At 40.4% G+C, this 23,251-nt stretch overlaps 1 long non-coding RNA gene across 6 annotated transcripts in view; it reads left to right on the top strand.

Annotated features, from left to right (window-relative positions):
- Window positions 1–231: 231 nt before the first annotated feature.
- The window catches only part of LOC144379767 (uncharacterized), a 65,461-nt gene continuing 42,441 nt past the window's right edge, over window positions 232–23,251 (top strand). For 5 of the 6 annotated variants that reach the window (XR_013443133.1, XR_013443138.1, XR_013443135.1 and 2 more), the window contains exons 1-2: window positions 232–345; window positions 15,614–15,723. This is a non-coding gene — a long non-coding RNA (uncharacterized LOC144379767). The remainder of the gene's footprint in view (window positions 346–15,613; window positions 15,724–23,251) is intronic. The other variant, XR_013443139.1, reaches the window with a different exon arrangement.

Below are 23,251 nucleotides of genomic sequence, written 5' to 3'. Positions count from 1 at the left end.
TGTTAACTTCTGATATCAAACGCAATGGACTAGGGCCAGGTATATTTTTGAATATAAATATGTGCACCAATTTAGTGGTTGTTTTGTTTTGTTTTGTTTTTTTTCCTTTTCAGAAATTCCAAAATGAGTAGGAGGAAGAACAATTTGGTGTGCCGGCCAAGTTCTATTCTGGGGTAATTAAAATCTGCCTACTTAAAATTCCTTTTATAAATTTCAGTAGCTATAAGGCTTCTTCCTCACTTCCTGCTCTCCAGGCCCATAGAGTGGTGCTGTTGTCAGCTGACGGTGACGCGCTCTCTGGAGCAAATGCAGGGGTAGACGTGTGTGAATCCAAATGCGAGTCAGGTAAGTCATTAATACCAACATATTATATATAAATATGTGCAGTTAACACGTCCATGTTTGGCTTTGATTCCAGAACCTTAAAAAGTGTATTTCTAATGCTATTATATTTGGATCTCATAAGGATAACTTGATAGAGCCAAGTAAATTCACACTAAATTAATATACATGATTTATTGAGAGTGCATCTCATTATCTAGATAAATAGCAACTTGTCATAGAAATGGCAATCTTGTGCTATTTTTTTTTTTCTTCCCAAATGACTCCAGTGTGGCCTTAGAATGTTTATTTGGAATAAGAGGCTTATGTCCCTTCTCTTACTAAGGACTTTCAAATACTTTGCACACAATAGTGATTGACTCTGACAATGTCCTTAATAAGACTTAAGTGGATGAGAGCAGTGGGCAAAATGAATAGAGAGAGAGAAAAAGAGAGATAGAAACTACCACGTGGTCCATAAATGAAGAGGAAAGAAAAACATGCCACCAGATGGCCAGGGGGGCAACAGCCGTTTGCAGCCATTAGAAGCAAAAGCATTCACTATAATTTCTGATATTGTATTTCTGTCTAAATATGGCGATAAAGCCTCTTTTGACTGGCTTTAGCTTTTGTGATGCAGCAAGAAAATATGTTTGGCAGAAGGAGAACCCACAGAAGAAACAGAAGGCAAGATCCCACAGGGACTACACGGGTCTGCCAAAACAGAAATCAAACAAAGGCAATAGATTTAGATGGCTGATTTGGAAATGCTGCAGAGGACTATCTTGCATTATAGAATGGAAATTCACAAAATCTTCGAGATAGAAGCACACTTTGCCTCCACTAGTTCAAGTTACTCCACCTTATTATCAACAGGCTTATTTTAGCCAACACTAACCCTCCAAGGTGGCTCTCAAGAAAACAGCCTATTGCTCTTCTGAGCTTATGTAAGCTTAAGCTTTTCAGACATCTGACCAAGGCTATTTTTTAGCAGCTATGATGTTTAAAAATCTAAGTACATTTCATGTCAAAATAGAGTATTCTAATCTAGACGTAGATGAACATAAGAACAAAAGGGAAGTAAGTTTAAAAATCAAAGGACACAAAATTAAAATCACATTAAAAAATCTAAGAAAACATCTTAAACATCTCCTTTTGTTCATATCCGTAGAGTTTTGTATTTTAGAGAAATTACTATTTTTATAAGAAATGACACCACCGGGGTGCCTGGGTGGCTCAGTCAGTTAAGCATCTGCCTTCAGCTCAGGTCATGATCCCAGTGTCCTGGGATCGAGCCCCGCAACGGGCTCCCTGCTCAGCAGGGAGTCTGCTTCTCCCTCTCCCTTTGCTGCCCCCCCTGCTTGTGCTCTCTGTCAAATAAATAAAATCTTAAAAAAAAAGAAAAAGAAGAAGAAAAGAAATGACACCACCCAATTCTAAGAAACCAGAAGTGTTTAAAATGTAAAAAGGTTGAATAGAGGACTTCTGGTTGAGAAATATGCAGCTTTTTATTTGAAAATGCTCAGTAATGTCTTGGTTGATTGAAATTGCTAATCAAGGTAAAAGATGTATGATTCAAGCAATTACAGAGCAAATATAGTTTCTTATTTTTCGAGACACACAGTGGATGCCTAAACAGGATTTTAATAAATGTTTTGCAATACTTCACACCTTAGATGTTTTCAACTATTCATTATTTTTTTCCTTTCCTTTTTTTCCTTCTTTTTTCCCTTTATCTCTACTACATGACTAGCTAGCTAATCCTAAAACAATATGTCCCAAATCTTCCATTATTCCTGGCACATATGAGAAACCAATGAGTCTTTGGGGCGCCTGGGTGGCTCAGTCGGTTAAGTATCCAACTCTTGATTTCAGCTCAAGTCATAATCTCAGGGTCGTGGGATTGAGCCCTGCATTGGACTCTGTGCTCAGTGGGTAATCTGCTTGAGGATTCTCTTTCTCCCTCTCTCTCTGCCCCTCCCCCCGTGCTCTCGTGCTCTCTCTCTAATAAATAAATCTTTAAAAAAAAAAACCAATAAGCCTTTGATACATGAATAAATGGTGAATGATATATGGTGGATAAACGGATAGATAAGTAAACAGATGAATAAATAGGCAAATGAATGAGTGCTGTCATAGGTCAGGTGTCAACGGGGTACAGATGGAGACAGGGATTTGTGTGTAGGAGACTGACTGATATGTGCTCTCACTCATGAAGGAGTGAGGGAAGTGCATGAGAAGAGGGAGGAGCTAAGTCATGTTGTAGTTTCAATAGAGGTCTCCTTGTAGGTCCCAAAAGAAGCTCTGGAGCTGGGACAGACCTTCGGAGTCATCCCATGTTGAGGCACAGGGCATGGGCCTTTACATCCCACCCTAACCAAGAGGGAAGGGGGCATAACTTTGGACAAGGCAGGTCCTTCAATGGAGGATAAGTCCCAGAGAAGGACTCAGCCGAAGGGCAATTGGGTTTACCAATGCTCCCAGAAGCTGAAGAATGAATGCCTTGGTTCTAAAGGGGGAACAGGGTGGTGCCCAACAGTACCCACAAGAGTAACTTTAACATGAATCTCTTCTACCAGTGGACCTCAAAAGGGACTAATGAAAACACCAGAGTTATTAGCAGCATGTCCAATTATCCAGCAGCAATTAAATGCTGGCTTTGGACGAGGCAGCTTCCATGGCTACACCAGCGAGGACAGCACAAGCTTGGGCTTTGAACTGAAAGACTCAAGTTTTAATCCCCGTTCTATAACTTACCATTTATGGGATCTTGAGAGGTTATGAAAACCCTCTTAGTCAGTTTCCATGATATATAAATAAGATAACTTAGGGTGGTTTTTGAGAACTAGATAGGACAACTTATGTAAAATACCTAGAACATGCTTATGGGAGCAGAAGCCCCATAAATGTTAGTTCCTCTGCTTAAACTACCTATCAGTGCCACTGCCTAGTGGACATGGAGCCACTGATTGACTATCATCACAGATAAGAGCCTCCTAGTTAACTGAGATTTTACTATATAATTGGGAATTTATTGTATTCTTGTATCCAAGGGTAGGATAGGAAAGGATAGGATGGATGAATGGATCGATGGACAGACAGATATTACATCAGGTAGATATAAGAATACAAGCTCTATTTTAAAATGTTACTAGAAAATGCATGTTATTTAGTTATACTTCAATTCATTCTACAGAGCATTTGGTGTGGTCTTCAAGAAAGCCATACCTTAATACATAAACACATGTATACATTACTGCAAGCACACATACATATGTAGGGACCAGACAACATACAAATTAGGATGGAAAACAGAGGAAAAGTAACACTGATAGCAGACCATGAAGTTTTTTAACAGAGCCATAAAATACACATAATTTTACAGAATGCCAAATTGAGGCATAGAGAAATTAGATGACCCAAGATCCAGCAACAAAGGGATTCACAATTCTTTACATTTATCTTAAATCGTTGTAAGGGGAGGGAGCATTTACTGTCTGGTTGAACTTATTGTGTCCCTGAAAGGCCAGAGAGGAGTTTTAGGGACAGGTGGAGCCAAGGCTTCACACCATGTCATCAGGATCTAGTATTTCTCTGTGTCTAACTTCTGTTTCCCCCTTTTTGGCTATATTGGTGGAATCTTCATTCAAAGTGACAAAATGGCTACTAGCAGCCCAAATGTCATAACCTCATCACTCAAAAAAAAAAAAAAAAAAGCCAGTGCCTCTTGTTTTTCTAAAAGTACTGAAATTAGCTTTAATTGAGTCACATCCCCATCCCTGAATCCAGTATTATAGTAAGGTAGATGAGATATTCTGATTGGCCAGGCCCCTCCTCACATGGGAAAGTAGAATCGGCTCTACTCCAGCCACATAAACTAAGTGTAGAATTGCTCAATGGATACTTGATTAGATATGATTCATATTTGAAATGGTTGTGATTTCCAGAAGGAGGAGGAATAGGTATGCAAAAACTAAAAATAAAACTAAAAAAAATAAAAATAAACTAAAAAAAAAGTGCTCACTTTTTAAAAAGAGTCTTAAGTGCTAGAGCTGGGTCTCCATCTGAGCTTCAAATCGTATAATAGGTCTAATAACAGCCCTATAGCAAATTTAATAGTAGTTTCAATAGTCAGGCTTTTCAGCAGTATCCTGAAAAATTCAGATCAACACCAAAACGGAACTTAGTCAAAGCAACTGTATGACTATACATGAAACTTTCTGAATCATTATGAGCCTACGTCATGGATATACTAAATGTATGTTCTCTAAAAAAATACCCTTAAAGGCGGTTACCCTACATCCTGAAACAAGGATCGCAATCCAACTCTGCACACCCGAGATTGAATGAATATAAAACAAATATCATTATCACTCTCCACTTGACTTTGATAAAAACTTGGCATTTGCCAACAGCCTGGGTGAAGCATTTCTATGTTGGTGACTGAGGGCAGATCACACACTGTAGACAAACAATAAAAGAGTAAGATAAACGTTCATGGATGGCCACTGAGGAATCTCATCGAGCTTCCCACTGGCATGGATGGACAAGGAAGTACCTACAGGCAAGAGCAGGATTTTTCTTAAGAAAGAGTTCTAAGTTCACTCTGCTTCTTGAGTGAATAATCAATAAGCCCTCAAAATCTGGAAGATGGCCAGATGATTTTAGTCTGGAAAGGAAATTGCACCCTGTAACCCCGCATAATTGTGAGAGCAATGATGAAAGCACAAATTAAAATCAGATTATTAGCTTTCTTCCCTACATCATTGGTTGCCATCGGTGATTTGAAGACATGAGTCTTTAGTGTTTCCAGATTCTAAAGATTACACATGATCACAAAGCAAGCACCCTTCCTGCAAATTATTTAAACGAAATATATATAATGTTTTTAGTAATAAATCGAGATATGTATAACTTCAATTTTTAAACTGTGTTTTATAACATATAATCATACTTGTAACTATAACTGTTAGAGTTTCGAGTAATCAAAAAGCAGTAAAAATCCACCAATGGCTTTGAAGCTTTTCTCATCTCGCTATCTCGCTGTAACCCCTATGTTCAGATGGACATCAAAACTACTGCAGGCTAAAAGTGAGAGGTTTTAGGTGTCGGAGGCGCCTCTGATTTGAACCCTAGGTTTATCCAAAGGTATCCTAAGTTGTTCACTCCAGGATGAAGCCATGTCTCTCCAAAACAGGTAACAGTTAGATATTTAATAACCTATATAACTAAAGAAGGTCAAGCTCACCCTGTACCTTCCAAGGTAATCAACACAATTAAAGGGAGAAAAGAGTCGGGGGTGGGGGGAGTAGGAGGCTGAATCCCACAGATCCATGTATAGGTTAGACCTTGTACCAATCACATTATTATAACTACACTATTCCCAAAGACACCTCTATTGACGGGAGTTTGTCTTAATACAAAAGCTTTCCCAACACCGGGTACAAAAAAAATCCATCATTCACTATTTGTGAGCAGATTAATTCTGCCCAGATATAAGCCTGCATGAATTATACCTAAAGTTCTCATTAGGAATCTTTTTCAGAGAGTAACATTTCAACATATATAACCTGAAAAAAAAAAAAAATGAAAGTACATGGAGTTATTTGGCATGCAAAGCCAACCCTAACCTGCTGTCATGAAGGGGTGATTTGTAGGTGATATGACACTTCTCCCGGCCCTCCAATTCTCACAATCACTACAAATTCTAAAGGAGCCTAAAATGACTTAAGTCTAGATTTTCAGCCCAACGCTATTAGGACCTATTCATCAACCAGTTACTGCAATTATTATATGTGGGAAATATTAGCCCTAAATGATCTCCATGTTCCCATATTATCTAAGTGATAAATCCATGGCTAACTCCTTTCCTTTTCAGGTGATATTTGTGTGGCATAAAATTCAAATGTAGAAGTGATGCTACTGCAGAAATAAATAATGTCAACAATTAGGACATGTTTTCATTTTCATTAACGCTAATTTCAATCCTGGAATTGTATACAAAAATCTAAATTACAATAAAAGATTTACTTTTAAAGTCACCAAAAAAGAATGAAAATTAATAAAATAAACCTAGCAAATGCCAGCCATTTGCTTCACTGTCTAGGCTGTCAGAAATGCTTTTTGCTTTGTAAAAAGTACCTATTTTCTAACATTCAAATAAAGATAGATAATTCACACTGGACTACAATAAAATTCTGAAAATGCTTTTGGAATCCAATATCACCTCAAAGAAGTTACTGAAGATTAATGTTACCACCGAGAATTCTAAAATAAATTACTGCAAAAGATCAAATTAGTGTAAATGTCTTTTATCCTTAAGATAGTCTAGGTAACCACATAATTTTTTTCCTGTTTTAAAATGCAACAGTAATTAAAGCTTGGGAGAGTTCCCTGGTTTCCAAAATTGATTCTTCAAAGAATGCCATAAAGGTTTAATATTACTTGCAATAGAGAGAGCAACTGGTAGCATTATTTTTTATTAGTTCCTTTATCAAATAAGTCAAATATAAATGTTATAGTTTCACAAGTTCAATATATCCCTGGGCTTGTTGACTTTAGAACGTCTTCTTGGTACATGGTGATCAATTATTGCTTGTGTCAAACAGCCAAAGTAAACAGTTGTCCAATTATTTGCTTGATTTAGAAGCATCTAACTCACAGAGGGATTATATTTCAAAAAAAAATTATTGTAAATTCCTAATTCCAAGGAAGACGGTGCGCCATTTCTCCACAGGAAGTGCAGAACAGAACAGTGGTCACAAGAGTGGATGAAGGGGCCAGACTTGTTGGATTTGAATCCCACCGTGGCCACTGATAAGCCTTTAAGACCTTTACAAAGTTATGTAAGCTCTCTTGGCCTCAGTTTTCTCATTGTAACATGGGATAATAACAGAATTTGTTCCACAAAGTTGCAAGGATTAAGTCAATTAATACACGTAATGTTCTTGTGATCAGTAGATGTACATGATCTTTTAAATACAAAACATATTTCTTTTCTACTTTAATGCATCTGACTAGAAAACTCAGAATAGAAACTATTTCACTTATGAAATCACTGACTTTATTTTAAACATATATAATATTACTCTGTCTAGTATTTGGCAGGAACCAAGCTTCTTGCTTGGTTCAATTTTGAACCTACACTGAGGCTGTTGCCAGGTGCCCGTAACCAGGATCATACCTAATACATCATGTGTAAGATTCAGTCTTGTTCTCCATTTTAGTAACGTTACCTCTTACTCCTCCAAATCTGAATTCTTGCCTTCATTTAGATCCAGAACATCTCCTGTCCCTGCAGGCCTCACACAGTGAGAGCCTTACTGCTCATCAGTCCTAGCTCAGTTTCAAGTTCTTCCTGACACTCTCTGCTTATTTCTCTAATGTTAATTCATGGCTTCAACCACCAAATATTGATTTAGCATTTATTATGTTAAAGGGACTGGTTTAGACTCAGTGGTATGGAAAGGAAAAAGCCAACACATGGAGTCAAGTCTCTTCCTATAGGGCTTTGCCCTCCTAATTAGATAGCTACCAGGCACTAACCCCAGATCCTCCTACTCTGACTGGCTATCCAGAACCCCTTCTTTGCTTGCTTCTGTGATCTGTCTTAATTAATCTGTCCAACTAACTTGCTGCAATTCCTCCAAGAAGTCAAAGTCCCCTTCAGTGCCCTCACAGACAAGCAACAGACTCCATGGGAAATCAATGTACATGGGGGACAAATGTGGCTTTCTATTCTGCGTCTAGACTACTCAGACTTCCTGGAGTTTGGGACCAGGGCACTAATTTCTTAAACATGAGTGTAATCTGCCCACTGGCCTGATGGCACCAAATCACTCCAAACCTCTGAATGTATCCATTGTTCCTCCTCTTCTATGAAGCACTAGATTTTGCTTATGATGGCGCCTTCACCCACCTGCCTTCCCCTCAATCCCAAGCCCAATGAGCCACCTTGATTCAAAGGCCATCATTATCATCTGGGATCATGGGTACCCACAAAGACGAGTCTGATGAAGTTGGTGACCTCTGCCCTGAGCCCAACTCTTCAGAAACATGGGGATTCAGAAGAAGGGGCCCAGATAGAAAGAAACACAATAGCTCTTAGCTCTGTTGCAGTCACTCCAGGGAAGGAGCCTTTCCTTTCGGGAGCTCTTGTTTCCCAAGGCACATACAGCTCGCAAAGAAACACTGACCATCACAGAGAGTGAGCATGTGAGAGGAGGTGCAGCATGAGGGAAAGGAGCTTTTTCTGGAGATATCCCAATGTGCAGAGCAATGTAATTGAGGTGATTCATATTAAACCTCACTTAATCCTCACCTTGAATTATATAGATCAGGCCACATTTTATTGAAGAAAGAGACTCAGAGACATAAGGAGTGTGGTCAAGGCCACATAGATCCTGAGTAGCACAGCTGGGTCTCTCTTTCCACAATATAAGACCACCTCCTAGGAAGAGCACAACCTCTGCAGGGCAATGTTTTATTGCAAAGATAAGCCAGTGGGAGCTCTGATAGCTGCATTACAAAAACAACTAGGAGCTTCTGGGTAACAGAGATGTTCCAGAGTCATTATTAGCTTCTGCCTGGGCCTGCCAATAAACATGACCCAAACTGGTCCTATCTGATCAGAAAGAACAGAAATAAGAGGAGCTAGGTAACAACGAGGTTCAGTTGTGCTCCTCCATGAATGCACACAAGTCTTAGAATAATTTCCCCTCCATCTCATGAGCAGCACCGGCCCCCAATTCATATTTCAAACATTGTACCTCTTCAACTTTATGTGTGCATTTTTCAATTTAACAACCAGCACTTGTTTTAAACCATGATAGAGGTTCTTGGGCTTTAGAGATGAGATAAACAAGACTACAACATCCCCAAAATGTTGATGTTCCGATGATGAGAAACAAGCAATCAAACAGTTAAGCTAGGCATCACGAAAGGTGTCACAGAAGAGGCGTGAGCTGAGGGTTCTGTGGAATCAGAGGAGAAAGGTTGGGTTGGGGAAGGCTGCACTAAAAGGTAACAGCCAAGTTCCATGTGGAGGAAGAGTTGAGGCATGTGATCATTAATTTGGGTCTTTGGATGGGAGTTTACAATCCCAGGGATCAGAGATAAACCCCAAGCAAAGTGGCAAAGTCTTCTTTAGGTAGGAGTGTTTGAACACACTTCTCATCTTGAATTGAATGGAGCTGCAAGAACTCAATCCATTTTTATCCCAACTCTGCAATCTATTCACCAAACCCTGTAACTCTGGCTAAGGTAGCACTTGGAATATCAGCCTCAACAGCCCACACAAATTTAATCTAGGCTCCAGCTTGACACACTACTCCTTAACTCTAAAGCATATTTATTTCCATAGAGTTTCCAACTTAAAAAAAAAAGAAAGAAACTAGTTCAGGACACTTTTATGTAACATACTCAAATAAAAATTGTCTCTTATCTCGGTTTGAAATTTTCAAAGAGACTGGCAAATATTTCCTGGGTAAAAGATAAATAGTCCAAGTGTTAGAACAACAAATGCAAAAGCTTTAACACTAAAGCCTATCTAATCTAATGCTGAGCACTTCAGCGTGGCAGCTATACGGTGTGTACTCTCTGGAGGTCCTGGAGGTAGAAGCCAGACCTCAGAGTTCTAAAGACTGAAAGATAATGCTTTCAAATCACCGTGGAGCCTTCCTGGAAGGCAAGGTAAATTCTCCCATGAAGAGAATATATGCAGATTTAGCTAGTTTCCAAATGGAAAGATGAGTTGCAGAGTTTTATACCATTAGGAGGTTATATTTGCCCACTGGGAAGACCAGTTAAAGGAGAATTACAGGAGTTTAAGCTTGAAAAAAAGAAAAAAAAAGGAAAGCAATGAATCAACACTCTTAGATTTTGAGGAGTACTTTTAGGCTTAATGTTACAGTACATTATTTTTCCCCCAGAGGAAAAGAACTATTTTAAATTATATTATTACTGTGATTCATAAATAAGAATAAGGCACTGGGTTATTTTAATCTGACACTGATGCTACCAGCAACTAGTATTTCCCACTGCAGCAGAAGGGTGCTACTGTAAGAGGTAAGAAAAGCAGGCATGAATAGTGTCAATTGTATTTGTATTTTGATTAAATCTATTTTATTTTATTTTTGTCAAGATTTATTTATTTATTTTAGAGGGACAGAGAGAGAGTACACCATGGGGAAGGGCAGAAGGAGAGGGATGAGAGAGTCTTAAGGAGACTCCACACTGAGAGCAGAGCCTGACACAGGGCTCAGTATCAAGACCGTGAGAGGTCATGACCTGAGCTGAAACCAAGAGTTGGACGCTTAACTGACTGCGCCACCCAGGTGCCCCCGATTAAGTCTATTTTAAAAAGGAATTAATAAGAAAAAAATAAATCTAGTCATTAGTGATCCTGATGTTCTATATAATGTTCTAACAAGACAACAATATTAATGTTATTTGATATATATGCTATATGGTGTATAATGTTCTTGTTATCAGCATAAAAGTACCCTAGAACCAGCATGGTCTTGATTTTATTGTTGTTGTTAGGTCTGTTGGCTTACTTGCTTGTTGTTTCTGTTTTTACTTGACAGGGTTTGTAAGGGAACAAATAAAAAAGGAAAATGATGATGGTCTTAACAAAGTTCAAAGTTAGTACCTGTAGGGTCTGACTTGACACAGGGGGCAAAGGTTCTAATCAAGCCAGAGATTTCCAAGTAAGGCCAAATTCAGTCCAGTTCTTCAAATTTTAAGGACTGTTCTCGTCCCTTTGCTTAGCATTCTAGTTGCCTGATTGTAAAGTGGGTAAACCAATTTTTATAGACATTGAAGATATGGATGTAAAGCCAAAATGAACTCTTACCTTCAAATCTATTCTACATGGATCAGGTAGTTCGGATTTCAGGGTTTGTGCAAAGTTAACATCAGATGGTATTTTAAGTATCATCTGTAACTGTCCTGTTTAAAATCCAGAAACTTCCGTATCTGGATCTCTCAATGCGCCTTTGTGGATTATTTTTATCAATTCTCCAAAGAACTAAATGCTATCAGTTATCAGTGGGTGATTCACTATCCATAATGTAAATTTGATCAATATATGACTCTATTTCAATAATTGGAAGATTAAATATACACAGTCCATCACTTTCCTCAGCATGGTGGATACTATTTCAAGGAAGGGGGTGATAATGGAGGCATGCCCATACTCACTCCTGTCAGAGTAGAGTGAGAAGAGAGGAGAGTATTCAAAGTCAGATTAGAAGAGTTTGCTCTCATGGTAATGATGATGGCAACACTGCTGATGTTGCTACATAAGAAGCAGGATTATCCAGATGTATATGTGTCACCAAAGAGCACTACCTTTGCCCAAACAGGCCCCTGGTTTAGTGCATGCACTCTAGATGAAATAAACACCTTTAGACAAAGCAGAATGTATGAAAGTCCATTCTGAAAACATGGTTTGGAACTAAAATATCCATCTCTGGTCTCAAATGTACTATGCCCCTGCTTTCTCCAGCTATGAGTCCCCAGCTTCTAGCCCAGCACTAGGAGACATAAAATAACTGTGTATGAATAAATGAGTGAACTACTGAAATAGGCCAAATGAGTCTAATTATCTAAAAGCAAATAAGAGTTACACAGTAAGGAAACAACTTAGAAAAGCCTGGATATTTTTTATTTCCAGTCACTTTATTCTATGGCCTTTCTTTTATGTTTGAACAGCTCCCATGTGTAATTTCTCCTTCTGGAAAACAGGGCAAATCTACTGTATCAGAGATGTCCAAGATAAAAAAACAAAACAAACGAACAAAAACACCCACACTGGTTCTGCTACCTACTTAAGACCACACCCAGAACCCTGGGAAAGGCATTCCAGTAGACAGATATCACAACTAAAAATAAGGATGGATACCGTAATATTAAGCCCTAAAAGAATTTTGTTAGAAGACAAAGTCTAATTTAACAATATATTTAACATATATATTCTGTTTGTTTATTTTATTTCCTTACCCAACCCCTGAGTACGGGGTCCCACAAAGAGCACATCCACCGTCTTTGGAGACGCTAGCATCCTTACAGGCTCACTTCCTAGGCATACTAGACAGTCTTCTCCCTGAGGTCTTGCTGTTTCCTCACAGCCCTGTTCTACCCCAAGGACTCACAGATATTTCCCATTTGCCCATTTTAGAAGAATCTCTCCATTCTGGTCTTTCTTCCCCTGAAAATGCCCTCTTTACATTCCCTCTTTAAGATATGCAGCATCATTTCTTCAAAGAGCTTTGGCTAAAAACAAAAAACAAAACAAAACAAACAAAAAACCCAATAATAGGATTAGCCCTGGGTTCCAAGTAGTTCCTTCTTTCTGCCCCCTTACTTTAAACTTCGCCTGAGGGAAGAAATTGCAAGGTCTGGATACCCACTTGAAAAAGCAGGAGGGAGAAATGTGATGAGATAATAAACAAACCAACCAACAAATATCTCAGTAACAATCACAGCTTGTCTACTTCTACTATCTCTAAAACAACACCCGAACCCCTGGTCACCAAAATCACCCTTCCACTCATTCATTCAACAAGAATGAACCAAGCACTTTCTGTGTACTCAGCACTGTGTAGGGCCAACATGGTTCCTCTGAGATTTCACTGTCTAGTGAGAAAGAGACAAGTCAATAAGAAATGCAAGACAGTACACAAAAGTGCTCTGATGGGAAATATATGGGGAATTCTCAGAGCCATAGAAGGGACAGTGAAGCCCAGGCATGGCGACAGGGGCCCAAGGAAGTGACATCTAAAACAACCCCAGACGAAGAACAAGGGTCATCCATGAAAAGGAGGGAAGGAAGAGACAAAAAGGGAAGGAAGGAAAAATGAGGAAACAAGGATTTCAGGCTTTAAAAATAGCCTGTGCACAAGTTCAGAAGCAAAGAAAAAGGAGCCAAAGGTTTAGAAATCAGTTTGATATACCTGGAGAAGAGAAACCAGGAGCTATGACTGGAGAGGAAGCAGGTGTAAAACCAAGAAATGGCCTTCAGCCAAGTCAAACAATTTGGGCTTCCTACTGAGGGCAATGGGAGCGCTTAAGCAAGAGAAGAAGAGCATCCTACTCATGTGTGGAGAATGCCCTGGCAGAGGCAAAAGTAGAATCAGGGAGTCCTGCATGGAGGCAGTGACAGTGGTCCAGGTGAAGGGACGATGGGGCATAAACTAGAGTAGTGACAGTGCAGATGGCAGGGAGGGGAGGGATTCAAGAGATGCAGCAGAGAGAAGTGACAGAACTAGGAGCCTGGAAGTTTCCATAAAGGGTGAGGGGCTGGGGCGCCTGGGTGGCTCAGTTAGTTAAGCGACTGCCTTCAGCTCAGGTCATGATCCCAGGGTCCTGAGATCGAGCCCCGCATCGGGCTCCCTGCTCAGCCGGAAGCCTGCTTCTTCCTCTCCCACTCCCCCTGCTTGTGTTCCCTCTCACACTGTCTCTCTCTTTCTCTCTCCCTGTCAATTAAATAAATAAATAAAATCTTTAAAAAAAAAAAGGGGGGGGGGCTAGGATTAATTCACCCACTTAAGAAATATTTACTGAGTTGGGGCACCTGGGTGGCTCCGTTCCTTAAGTGTCCAACTCTTGATTTCAGCTCAGGTCATGATCTCAGGGTCTGAGATCAAGCCCTGCATTGGTCCTGCACTGAGCATGGAGCCTGATTAAGATTCTCTCTCTCCCTCTCCCTCTGCCCCTTCCCTCCTCTGCTCAGGCGCATGCGCCCGCACTCACTCTCTCTCTTTCTCTCTCTCTAAAAAATATTTACTGAGCACCCACTCTATGCCAAACACTGGTCATGTGCCAAGAATACAAGGGTAACCAGAGTCATACTTCCTCACTGAAATAAAAGTATTAAGAGAGTCACATAGCAAACCCACGACCTCAAAATAAGTGTATCATTAAAACTCACGTCAAGATGTATAAAGGAAAAGTAAAGAATATGGTAAGAGATCATAACAAGGGACTGGTTTAGACTAGAAGATTAGAGAAGACTTGTCTAGGGGTAACCTTTAAAAGCTCAGTCCTGAAGGACTGAGCCAAGTGACAAACAAGAAGAAAAATGCCCAAGGCAGAAGAAGTAACGTGGAAAGAAGCAACATTATTGAGATTGATTCACAAGGAGAATCCCTATACCTGGTGATTGAATGGATGTGGAACTGAGGGAGAGGGAAGCCTAAGGGATGATTCCCAGCTTTCAGCTATGAATAATAATCAGACGGTGATTAGCTCTCTCCACACACTCTCCTTCTTCATAACAAATGCCCGAATGCCAGTCACCAGGTGTTGCTTCCTCTTGAGGCCATTCTCTGCCCTGTGATGCAGCCCCTCATCTTCAGATAGGTTGGCCAAACTAAGCGTCAGGAAAAAATGGGTACAGGATCTTTTTGTCCTTACATGGGGAACTCAAACCTGTCTTTTCAGCTTTCCTCCTGAGTTTGACCATATCACCTTCCTTGAGTCTCCACAAACACAAGGACCAAGGCCTTCAACCCAGCTCTAGACACTTCCAAGCCCTACTTGGCAAGGATCTGAATAATTGGTAATGGCCAATAAGGTATTAGCCCTTTCAGATCAATGATTTATACTTTAAAGGGAATGGAATATTCTATGCCTTAACCTACTGATTTTCACACAGTAGAACCCTTTCATCAAATGTACAAACTTATTCTTACAAAGACGTCCAACCTAGAGAACAGATGAAAAGGGAGGTATTATGGTAGAAGCTGCAGTGAAGCGTCCTGAGCCTCATCCACTCTTCTCTTTACCCCCCAACCCCTCCAAAGTTATCCTTCTGGAACGTGGAGTTTTGCCTCAATTCAAAATTAAGTTTGAGAGTTTGCGAGAAACAGAGTTTTCCAAATCCTAACATGAAAGTTAGAAAGAAATAGAAGAGAGGTAAACCAATGATTCCTGTAGCCCTTTTCTCATTAAGAAAAATAATATTTCAAATATGTATTATATTTTTATGTGCTAAATGACAAAACAGACAGGGTATCAGTCAGGGTCTTGGCAAGAGGCAGATGGGATTCAGACTAGGTAATCTGAGGAAAACTTAATAAATGTGTTCAAAGGTGTGAGAGGCCACAAGAGATAACAGGGAATCCCATTAGAATAGGCAGGAGGTACCATCCCTGGGCTGTGAGGTGAGACCCCCACAGGAAGAGGGGTCTTAGCTGGGGAGCAGCCAGCATAGGGAGCCCGTCAGGATAAAAGCTGAAGAAAAACACCCCGATCGCACTCAGATTCCCCCCTGTTCTCCTGTATCCAGAAGCCAGAGACAAGAAACCCTGAGACAGACCCTCAGCGAGGAAGGAGAAAGAGTAGAAAGATCTGGAACAATAAACAGGAAAAACGCAGCACAGTCTGCCTGATTTGTAGGTAAGTGAATATTTTAGTGTAATTTTCATCCATGGATTACAGTAAAATATAAGATCACTTAACATGTGACATAATATAAGATGGCAATTTATATGGTGTTAAGTTCAGGAAAATGATGTAAGCCCCTAAGCACTCCAAATACTATCTTTGACATCAGAGGACAATGATTTAGGTTTTTAAATACTTCTCCCTGGGGTGTCTAGGAAAATTCTGTTTGACCTTTAGCTAAAGACTGTCTCAGGCAGACAACTGATTGTATCTGCCCTGAAAGGTGATCCAAAAGACAGTCTTGTAGCCCAAATGGCTACAAAGAAGCTCTATCTTCAGGTTTTTCTTCAAGCAATTTGGTTAAAAATGCAGGTGACAGCAACATTGCCAAATGCCTCCAAAAATCCCCCCTCCAAATTTTGAGGGCCTTAGTACTGAAGCTGCTTTGTGAATGTCTTTACTTAGCCATTATCTTCAGGGACCAGCATGTACATACACATGTAATTGGCATGCTGACCAAGCACGTGGTAGATGCAGTTAAAATACAACTTATTTTTTTCTTTCCCAAAGTTTCTTTGGATTTGCTGAGTGGGGTGATCCTCCCCAGCCCGGGGTTAAAAACTCCAGAGGACCAGGACTCTCGATCCCTCTGGGGTCGGAGGCAGCCCTACAGTCCTGCTTAGGGAGAGAGCTGCTGTACGCCTCTACATTCTCTCCCTGCGCATCTTCTCCCCACTCACAGGGGAGAGCTTGCACGCGGGGGAAACAAGGAGGGAAAGAACGGGAGAGCCTCTCTGGCTGAGAACTGCTGCAGCAGGAAACAGACTTGGAGCCCTCTGCCCCCTAGTAGCCTTGTAGCCTTGTGAGGCTCACTCTTCCTCTCTTGGGAGCTTCATGGGCTCTTCAGGGAGCCCTTCCCATGGGAGGTGGTTAATCCCCAATACAGCTTCCTCCCCCCACCTCCTATTTTCTGCCCCCTTCACACACACACACACACACACACACACACACACCATGCTCCATGTTGTTTTTGCTTTCTCACATGTCAGTCAGGCACCAGACCCCAAAGTCCCAGCCCCAGGAAACTGGGCTTTCCAAGCGGCCCCTTCCTACTCTGCACTTGCAAGAGGAGGCACAGGATCGTCATAGAGCTCTCCAGAGAGATGGAGTCAGGAACCCTGCTCCCCACCCTCTCCGCCATCCTGGCAGCTCTCAGTCACTGACGCTGAAATTCCTGCGTGGAGTTTGGTGCTCCATTTTCAAATTTCACATCTATTCTACATTGGTGCCTTGAACCAAACTTAAAGATACATTCGCATGTACATTCATGCATACATCTATATTCCATTTTATACTCTATACTTATACAGCTTTAGGGTTTAAATAGTTCAGCTCTGGGATTCCCCCAAATGACTAAAAATCACCGTCCAGTGGAGGCTTTTGTAAAGTAAACAGAAGCAAGACTAAAACCTGCCTACCTATTTATCCATCATTTCCTACCAAAGGAATTTAAAGAGGGCTGCAAAGAATGCAGTAATACATTTTTCATGGGTGAAATTAGGAGAAAGTAAGCAGTAAGTGATTTCATATAATCCTCTGAGTTTGGGTTGCATTATATTTAATGACTCGAACAGAAATAATTAAATAGGTGATTATTCTGTACCATTGGTTCTTTTGCATGTATAAGAACCACATGGAGGCCATTAAAATTAAGATTCCAGGGGATCTTTCCAAACATCTAGATTTTAATAAGGTGATTCTGTTGCATGAGTTCAAAGAACCCATTTGAGAAAGTCTGCTACTACCCTGGCGAAGGACAAAAACAGAATTGTACGTGTCTGTGGGCAAGACACGTCAACACTGTGCCTCCATATGCCTTAAAGAAGCCCACTTACCTGCCTCAATCAGTATCCTGACTACTCCATCGAGAAAATTATTTAAAGCTTAAATCACAAAAATCATTAAAAAATATACACTTTAATTTAAAGTATGATATTTATTTATTTACCAGTCTTTTATTATGGGGCTAAGCCTATGGTTCTTCTAAAGATGTTCTAAAAGACCATTCTTTCCTAAACCATATCCCTAGTGCACTTTGTAATTCCCAGTTCCAGCTTTTTTTAAAGGGGAGTCTAAATCTAAATTCAAAATGAATGCAAAATCCTCCTGGATTGTTAGTATTTCCTTCTAGTCCTTTATGGTTATATTAAACATACCTACTTTCACACCAATATGTTCTAGCTACTCACCCCACAACTCTACAAAACAGTCAACTTGGTCTTCATGAAGACACAATTCCAAATGGCTATTTCCTCACTGAATTCATAACACTGGTTGATACAGAGATGCAATTAGGTTAAATGACTGCAGTAACAAGAACAGCTGACAGAAACAAGTTTGGGAAGGAAAACCACTGACTCTTGATAAGGGTATAACTCACTGTGGGGGATAAAAGTACGGAGTTGGACTGGAACAAGGTTGGCAAACCATCACTTGAAGGGCTACAAAGGAAGTATTTTAGACCATCTCAACTACTCAACTCTGCCTGTGACACAAAAGCAGCTATAAGTAAAAAAAAAAAATAAGTGTGGCTGCATTTCAATAAAACTTTATTCATAAAAACAAGTAGCTGGCCCGCAGACAATAGTCTGTCAACCTCTAGATTAGAGCAGTGATTCTTAAACATTAGCGTGCATCGAAATCAACTAGAATTTTTGATTCAGTATGTATAACAAGGCTCTTAAAGCCTAAGAGGTTGCATTTCTAACAAATCTCTAGATGATGCTGATATTGTTGATCCAAGGACCACACTGTGAGAAGCACCAGACTATAGAGGCTTTGGGTGTCCAGTGTGCTGTGAGCAGTATACTTAATGAAGGTGTTTTATCCGAGGTTCCCTTGAAAATTGAGCTCTAGGAAAAACTTATTAGCTAATGCTTTGGGGAATGAAGAGGGAAAACCCAGGGAAGCAAAAAATAAGAGAAAAAGAGAAGTGACGGAGGAAATGAGAGAGAGCAAAAACATGAGGATATGTTCCTGCACTGGTCACAACTTCACAGCAAACACAGCTGGTTGCTCAATCTCGCCAGTTGTCTCCACAGAGCCTGTGAAACTACTATTTCTTGAAATAGTCCTTGATGGAAAGGAAGGGCAAGAAATAGATCTGCTGGCTTTTCTTCTTCCGTATCTTGCTGGTCGAAGTCCACAGCAGGGCCAGCTTGTGTTGCCTTGGCCCTCTAGGCAGCTGCAGAGGCGGCTAGAACTTACCAGGTACTCTCCTGCCACTGTTCAGGGGCAGTGGGACACCTCTGTTACACCACCTTAGCCTATAGCTTAAAACCTCTGTCTCTTCTCACCCATTAAATGTAGCAAGTCCTAAGAGGTCATGTACACATTTTAAATTTATTTTTTCATTTTTTCAGTGATGCTAACCATTCTCATGACTTCAAGTCACATGGCTCTGTGAATTATTCAAATGACTGCCTATAGCCCTGATAACTTTCCCAAGTATATTAGCCACAGCAAGCCTCAGCATTTTGTCAGGCCCATAGCAATTCTAAGGGAAAGTGTGCTTGATGTTTAGAAGGTTATATTTTATACCACATGATCCTGCCACCTCTACTCATAGCTCATCAGACAAAACGATGGCACCTGACCCAAAGCAATCAATCCATAGGCTGGCAGTGGCCTATGATTTGTCCTGATGAGAAAAGATAGGATGACCAAGCAGATTCCTCCAAGGAATGTGATTATTCGATGCCCAGAGGCTAAGCAGTTGGTGTCAGGTGTTGAAACTGACAGGATCCAAAGAGATAAATTCAAGATGCATGAGCCCAAAAAGCAAGCTAAAGTAAAGGAAGGGAAAAGAAATGATGAGCAGGAAGAAAAAACCTGGTAATGCAGAAAGGTGCAGACAGCAGAGGAGAGAAGTGGGGAGTAGTGTGGAGCACCTGGCTCCGGTGGTTTCTACATCCAGCACCCACGAAGGCCAGTCATACCCTAATCCACATACCCTAACCGTTCACTACTCTCCAGCAGGGCCCTCGCAGAAGGCATCATTCTCTTAACACCAACTGCCTCATGCTTTTGCCTACATGGTTTCCTCTACCACGGGTATCTTCCACCAAAACCCAAATGCCACCAATTAAAATTCTCCCCATCCTGCTTGTGATGCTTTCCTCATTGTACCAACGTAAAGTATCTCCTGTCTCCCTCCACCACGCTTTCATAAAAACCCGCTCGTTAGCACTTAATATGTATTATCTGATTTACACCCAACAGTAGCCCTATGAGGTACTCTGACTGTATTACCCTCATTTTGTTGGCAAGGAAAGTGAGAGACTAGAAGTTTAAATAACCTGCATGAAGTCACATGGGGCCCTGGGATTTGAGCCCAGGCAGTCAGGTGTCTGCGTCTACACCTCTAGCCACCATCCCATCCTGCTAAGTAGGGGCTTAGGCTGCAGTGAACAAAGTATGGTCACTTGAGGACTGGCGCTGGTGGGAAACAAGACACATTGCTAACAGAGAGAAGATCCATAAACCTACGTCAGATAAAATCATTCCAATTCCAGCCCAGGTGCCAATAACCTGGGTGATACAGGCATGATAGAGAAAGCAAAGACTCGAATAATAATGGGCCCTGAATCAATATGCTCCCCCCTTCAGTACACGGAGGGCGACAGCAGCCCCACTGACCAGCTGCCCTAAAACTCAATTCATCTGGAGCTACAGCAGTAGGAAACAATGTCTGAGCAGAGTAGATAACCCCAAAGTGTTTACTTTCTTTTCAGGATCAGAGTATTATATCCAAATTCCCAACATCTTTGCATGTTTCCTTGGACACAGTCCAGCCTGGGGAGGGGGGCACTCAGGAGCAGCTGCTGACAGTAAATCACCTGGCAGAGCATTGCATGCATGTAAATCCTACCCACCCAACCCCACAACCACTTCATCTCAGAGGAAGGATGGACACCCATACTGTTTGGACTATGAGCTCTTGCTTCATTACTCTAGCACCCTTCCTGTTGGGGGGTGGAGTTACTTACACTAGTTAAATAATGCATTTTGTAGATCTCTTATCTGGAATAGAAGAAGCTTACTTAATACATGATAGCTTTTTATTAAACATCTAAAATGTTCTAGCTAATTCTGGCTGTGTAAATGTGAGAAAACTTGCTTAACCTCTCAACCTTAGATTATTTATCTATAAAATAGAGATAATATCCACTGCTTATGGTGTAAGAAAGCATTAAATGAAATAACATAAGTAAAACACTATATCACTTGTTACTTGGTAGGCACTAAAGTGATGTCAACTAATCCTAAATTCTTCCATGTATTTGTTCATAGGCAAGGCCTCAGTGAAATTAGTCTACTCCTACCAATCCTTATATAAATTCTCCAGTTTCTTATGGGGGAAGAAAAAAAGCATTTTGAATGAGTTTTCTTATTCTTGAAAAGCCTGCCAAAACAATTATTGTAATTAATGCAATAGGCTGGTTAAAAAAATCTGTCGGTCACCAATTCTCTATAAATGTTTTGAGTCGTCTTCTGAATAATTAAGTGCACTGAAACTTTTTTAGTATCAGCAAATCAAGTATTTGATTAGATATTTACTCTTATGTATCAATTTCAAACAAAGAACTTAGAACAAAAGCTTTGAAACAAAAGACACTGAACAAACAGCTAACAACCAGTGCCTTGAAAATGAAGGGGAAAAAAATCAGTGTTTACTAACCAGCCGATACATCATTCTGCACAAAACTTCAGTTTGTCCTCAAAATATAAGGAAAAGAATTATCACAGTATTAGATTTTTAGACTTTGTTCGTATTTAAACAAGCCCCATAATGCCCATTGATCTGCATTTAGACAAGTTCTGAATTTAGACAAGGGCCAGCATCTGGGCGGAAATGAAGAATCGTGAAACAGTAAATTATATCCCCAAATTGCATAACCTCTGTTCTTTGGGGCTCCAGATGAAGACAATGAGCAATTACATGCCTATCAGATGCTCAAGATAACAGTAGATTACCAGAAATCAGGGAGATTAACTATTTTGTTGAGTAAGATCAGACACAGAAATTTATAAATGAAGAAGGATAAAGATCAAGGCTTCAAAAGAATAAAAGAATACTAGAAAAATCCTAAACCATTTAAAATATTTACTAATTTTTAGCTCTTTCTACAGGCACTTCAAGGTCATCCGAACAAAAGCTAAAATAACGAACTATACCCGCAATGTGAGAGCTTTCTAGTATAAAGCAGGACTTTAAAACAGCAATCCCAAGAAAGGAGGGTGATACACACAAACCCTACAGATGGGACAGCAGGGAAGTTAGGAGAGGAGAGGGAGCTATGCTTTTTCTCAGCCCCAACACTCTGGCCTCAAAGTTAAATTAATTAGAAGATATAAAAATGCTTTGTTTGTGTACATAATATAGGGAGGCCAGATTAAAACCTTCCGTGGCTCAGAAACAAAATCATTACGAACTCAATTTCTGGGCCATGGTGGCCCCTGTCTTCCCAGCATAGAACCTCCTGACTGCCCACGCCACTGGATGCTACTTTTAACGTTCCCTTCAGGTGGCTTGCTCTCTTTTTCAACTTGGCTGCTGTGTATGAGCAAAACATCAATGATGATTTTTGCATTGGCAGACATGCGAGAAGCCAAAACCGCATTGATCAAAATGGCCCTAACATTCCCCTCAGCTTGACAAACTTCAGAAAGGCTTCTTGCTAACTGTAGGCCCCTGACCTCCCTTTTCTTAGAACATGTATTTTAGAAAACTTGTAATTGCAAATTCTTTCTCTGCCCCTTTGAAATGTAGATAAATCTTGTCCTGGCCTCAAGAATTTCTTTCTCAAGGACCTGGGAGCAATCCCTTTGAAATGTAATCATCAAGAAAGATAGCGCCCCAATCTCTGTGAGAGAGAAGCCTAACTTAAACAAGAGATAATTTGCCAATGCGAATGGACCGACTGCATTAAACAACTCCCCCTCCCCTGACATCCTCCAGTACTTTTCCATGTTTCTCCGCCCACCCACCCCCACCCCCCGCTTAAAAACCATCCCACCTTTTAGTTTGGGCAGAGTTCAGTTCAATTTCTCTCCTCTGTTGTAATATTCTTTATTTTTTTACTACTGCAAAGTCTTCCTTGCTTGTTTAACTCTGTCCAGTGCAATTTTTCTTGGACAACATAAAGGATTTCTAATGAGTTACTTTGAGGTCCTTTGTCCTGTTCAAAGATTCCATAATTGAGTAAAACAAAAAATATTTAAAATATATCTGCAGTAATATGTTTCATGCCAAAATTCTAACAGACAAAAATAACTACTTTAATATATATTGAGAAAACTTACAATCAAAGTATAAGAGATGGTCAGATGTCTATCAAAGAACAGAAAATTGGGGGTGCCTGGGTGTCTCAATCAGTTAAGCATTCAACTCTTGGTTTTGGCTCAGGTCATGATCTCAGGTCATGAGATCAAGCCCCACACCTGGCTCTGCACTCAGCGTGGAGTCTGCTTGAGATTC

The sequence above is a fragment of the Halichoerus grypus genome, chromosome 13 (genome assembly GCF_964656455.1).
Source record: "Halichoerus grypus chromosome 13, mHalGry1.hap1.1, whole genome shotgun sequence".
NCBI classification, from domain to species: domain Eukaryota; kingdom Metazoa; phylum Chordata; class Mammalia; order Carnivora; family Phocidae; genus Halichoerus; species Halichoerus grypus.
Note: the sequence above shows the minus strand (reverse complement) of the source record. Positions and strands in the feature narration are given on the sequence as shown.